General features: G+C 42.4%; 1 non-coding gene across 1 annotated transcript; it reads left to right on the forward strand.

Annotated features, from left to right (window-relative positions):
• The first annotated feature begins 664 nt into the window (after nucleotides 1-664).
• Nucleotides 665-771, forward strand: LOC118758347 (U6 spliceosomal RNA). Its single transcript, XR_004995645.2, has one exon. It is a non-coding gene; the product is annotated as a U6 spliceosomal RNA (small nuclear RNA).
• The last annotated feature ends 4,265 nt before the right edge of the window (nucleotides 772-5,036 follow it).

A 5,036-nucleotide genomic window follows, 5' to 3' on the forward strand; every position in this document is an offset into this window, starting at 1 on the left:
CAGGATTTGCATCTCCTGCTGCTGGGCCAGCCACTGACTGGTTGTACAGGTGGGATGCCTTAGTGATCAGAGGAAAAGTGATTTTTAATATTGCTGTCATCCAATTTAGGACAAGATATTTATAGATGGCTTGTTAAAGTTTGGGAGAAGTAAGAACATGACAATCTTAGTAAGCAAGCAACTAATAGTACAACATTACCATTACTACAAACTTGCAATATATCAAGTATAACTTACCAAGCATTTATGTCATGACATTGTATAATGAAAGTGAATGCATCTTTGGAAGGAAATTTGGCGGATTTTTTTTTTTTTTTGCTTTTTTACAAAACTTAGTATATTACATGTTGTCCTACAGTCATGCCATTAGCTATTTATTCATAGAAGTTCCAAAGTTATGTCTACACAAAATCTGCACAGGTGTGTTTATGGCTGCTATATTTACAATTTCCAAGACTGAAAAGCAACCAGAATGCTGTTCAGTAGGTGGGAGAATCACACACTGTGGTAATCCAGGTAAGGGATATTGCTCAGTGCTATAAAAAAAAAAGGCTCCCAAGCCATAAAAAGACACAGAACTTCACTGCCAATTACTAAGTGCAAGAAGCCAGTCTGAAAAGATTGTTATGTGGGGTTTTTAAACAGTTTATTGAAAAATTGTACTGTGCTCGCTTCGGCAGCACATATACTAAAATTGGAACGATACAGAGAAGATTAGCATGGCCCCTGCGCAAGGATGACACGCAAATTCGTGAAGCGTTCCATATTTAAAAAAAAAAAAAAAAGAAAAATTGTACTATGAAAATAAGCCTGGACTTAAGCTTTAAAAGAGTAAACTTTAAAATAATCCATTTTCCATGAATTTTTGAAATATCCTAGTCTAAATGATTGCAGCCATATGATATTCTGGAAAAGTAAAAAATATGGAGGCTGCAAAGAGATAAATGTATTCCAGGATTGAGAGGAAGGGATAGATGAGCAGGTGAAACAAAATTCTTAAGGCAGTGAACTGCTCTCCATCATGCTACATTAGTGGCTACATGATGTTATGCAATTTTCTGTACATATCAAGTGAACACCACAGTACCTTCAGACACTGGGTGGGGGTGATATGTCAATCAATGCGGGTTCATCAACTATAACAGATATACCTCTCTGCTGAGGGATGTTGATAACAGAAGGAGTTATTCATGGGTGGCAGCAAGGGATATGAGAGAAATTTCTTAAACTTCTCAATTTTGCTATGAACATCTCTAAAAAATCAAGCCTATTTTTTCAGATTTATTTACTTTTATTACAAAGTCTGATATACAAAGAGGAGGAGAGACAGAGAAGAAGATCTTCCATCCGATCATTCATTCCCCAGGTGACCGCAATAGCCAGAGCTGAGTTGATCCAAAGCCAGGAGCCAGGAACTTCTTCTAGGTTTCCCACATGGGTGCAGGATCCCAAGACTTTGGACCATTCTCAACTGCTTTCTCAGGCCACAAGCAGGGAGCTGAATGGGAAGTGGGGCTGCTGAGATTAGAACCGGCGCCCATACGGGATCCTGGTGTGTGTAACGTGAGAACTTTAGCCGCTAGGTCACTGTGCTGTGCCCCCAAGTCTCATTTTTTGGAAGTGACTGTTTAAAAGTAGTTATTCTTACACTGAATCTTCGGCACTCTAGAAGTCTTCAGTGATAAGGTAAGATGGGTATGAGTTAGTTCAGGAAGAGTGAGGAAGTCTTGCAGCATGCTGCATTTTCTATTTATTTGCTGTATTTTTCTCTGTTCTGTTGAGGTTCCAATATATAATTATGAAAATAGATGCACTGACTTTCAAAATACAAAAGTACCCTGTCATATGAGCTCTCATAGATCATATTTCAGCCCAAATTATAGGATTGCTACACGTGGAATATTAATCCATCTCTGTGAGTGAAGTCCCCAGATCCATCCAGTGGTAGTCTAATTACTTGCTGGGATCCGAGTCTTCCCCCCAGGCCTTGTTACCATTCACAATGTAAATGGTACACTTTCCTAGGAAGTGCCGGTAGTTAGATTTATCTCTGACAAGTGTGGCTGCACATTTGGAGAAAAGCTTGTGCTCATTTACCTCTGTGCGCCTCGGCACTTTACAAGGTAGGGGAGTGAAGGCAGGGTTAATGACAGAGGGTGCTGGATCAGCAGCAGGGTCCTTGGTAGAAGGGACTTTGGAACTGAGCGTGCAGCCAGGAGAATTGCAGGTTCCCAGGCGTGGCAGGATACAGCCTTCAGAACACTAGGGCACTAAATGTGGGGATAAGGACCATTTAGGACACATTGAAACATATTGATGATTCAAAAATCTCTCTTATGTAATAGACTTCCTGCAATGCATAGTTGTGGGTAGCAGGCCTGCGATGAGCTGGTGGGCTGTGGCTCTTGCACAGCCTCTGTTTGTGACTTTGTGACCTTAGTCTACTTCCTTATACGTAAACCAGGGGCCTAGCGAGTGTTTCTATGCAACTCCGGTTTTTGGATAAATGTATTTTCATGAATATCTATGGCTATGAATATTTGTGAATGTACCTTAGTGTATGGTACATGTTTCTTTTTAAAAAAGGCTTAATTTTTACTGGAAAGGCAGATTTACCAAGAGACGGTGAGACAGAGAGAGGTCTGCCATCTGCGAGTTCACTCCCCAAATGACCACAATTGCCAGAACTGAGTTGATCAGAAGTCAGAGGCCATAGGCTTTCTCCAGGTCTCCCACGTGGGTGCAGGGTCCCAAGGTTTTGGGTCATCCTCCACTCCTTTCCCAGGCCTTCAGCAGTGAGCTGGATCAGAAGTTGGTGCTGCAGGCAGAGAATTAGTTTGTTATACCACTAAACTAGCCACATTTCTTTTTAAATATGTGGTACTCTAATACTACTATATGCAAAGGATGCTTTTCAATAAAAACTTGAAGTTTTGAGCTTCAACAAAGCTTACATCGAATATTAAAGCAACTCAGGTTGAAACAGAACTGGATTAATATATTCTCCTGTGTTCTAATGTCTACCCTCCCCCCAAATAAGCCATGTTGGATACAAAATAAATAGTATTGAAATTTGTATTACCATTCAATTATTAGTTGAATATTTGTTTTACAAATTTAGGGTTTGTTAGCAACAACTACGCAAGGGCCATTGTGGTAAAGCAGTTAACTTACCACCTGCAACACTGTCATCCCGTATGGACACAGGTTCGAGTCTCAGTTGCTCCACTTTTTAGAAAAAGGTTTATTTTTATTTGAAAGACAGAGTTCCCAAAGAGAGGAGGAGAAACAGTGATCTTACATCTGCTGGTTCAGTCCCCAAATGGCTGCAATGGCCAGAGGTGAGCTGATCTGAGGCCAGAAGGATCTTCTTTCCAGGTCTCCTGCGTGGGTGCATGGGCCCAAGAAACCACTCAACCCTCTTCTGCCTTCACAGGTCACAAGCAGGAAGCTGAACCAGACATGGAGCAGCCAGGGCTCAAACAAGTGCCCATGTGGGACTCTGGCACTGTAGAGGAAGGATTAACCTGTTAACGCTACCATGCTGGCCCTGTAGCTCCACTTTTTTAATCTTTACTTATTTTTTGAATTTTTATTGAAAAGTCAGATATACAGAGAGGAGGAGAGACAATCTTTTGTCCATTGATTCACTCCCCAAGCGGCCTCAATGGCTAGAGCTGTGCCGATCTGAAGCCTGGAGCATGGAACTTCTTCCAGGTCCCCCACACTGGTGCAGGGTCCCAGGGCTTTGGGGCATCCTCTACTGCTTTCTTAGGCCACAAGCCAAGGAGCTGTATGGAAAGTGGTGCCCATATGAGATCCTGGTGTGTTCAAGGCAAGGACTTTAGCCACTAGGCCACTGCACTGGGTCCTGTATCTCCGCTTCTAAATCAGCTCTCTGCTAGTGACCTGAGAAGGCAATGGAAGATAGTCCCTGTACTTGGACTCCTGTCATCCACATGGAGAATCTGAATGGCGTTCCAGGATCCTGGCTTTGGCTGGCCTAGCAACTACTGTTATTGGCCATTTCGGAAGTAAAACAGTAGATGAGCGATTCTTTCTTTCTCCACTATCCCCCTCCCACCCACTCCCTCTTTGTAGTTCTGCTTTTCAAAATAAATATTGGTCTCAGTTTGATGGTTCAACCTGCTAATCTCCCCCATAAGCACTGGCATCCACATGGGCAACAGTTTGAGTCCTGGATGCTCCACTTGCTATCCAGCTCCCTGGTTTGTGGCCTAAGAAAGCAGTAGAGGATGCCCCAAAGCCCTGGGACACTGCACCAGTGTGGGAGACATGGAAGAGCTCCTGCTCCTGGTTTCGAATCAGTGTAGCTCTGGCTGTTGCAGCCTTTTGGAGTGTGAGTCAGTGGATGGAAAATTTTTCTCTATGTCTGTCTTTTGTAAATGTGCCTTTCCAATAAAACTAAACCTTTTAAAAAGTTAGTTCTGCGATATTTTTAAAAAGAAACTGGCCCTAATATTCCTCACATGCACCCAATTTGGAAGAAGATACACACGACTTGATCCTGGCTATTTTTAAGAAATTAAAGGTTAGAGAGTCTGGATAAGTTCCTGTTTTTATTTTCTGTATTTTTAATGTGTTACAATGAACACATATTTTTAAATTTCATGCATGTGATTTATTACACATGGAACCTTCATAATTACAAAGGCTTTATTGGATTTACGGACGCAATTACCATTTAATATAATTTAAGACCTGAAGTTAAATTGTATTATTTGGGGGAGTTGGTGTTTGGCCTAGCGGCTAAGACACACAGTTAATTCTCCACCTGGGAATATCTGAGTTTAATTAGCAGCAGCAGCAGCTCCATTCTGGCTTCTTGCTAATGCAGACCCCGAGGGGCCGCAGTGTGATGGCTCATGTAATGGGCTACTGCCACTGATGACCAAGACCGGGATTGAGTTGCTGGCTCCGGCTCTAGACTTTGCCCAGCCCTGGCAATTGCAGGCCTTCATTGAGTGATCCAATGTATGTGAGCATTTCTCTGTTTCTCCGTGTCTCTGCCTCTC

Source organism: Ochotona princeps, chromosome 1 (assembly GCF_030435755.1).
Source record: "Ochotona princeps isolate mOchPri1 chromosome 1, mOchPri1.hap1, whole genome shotgun sequence".
Lineage (NCBI taxonomy): Eukaryota > Metazoa > Chordata > Mammalia > Lagomorpha > Ochotonidae > Ochotona > Ochotona princeps.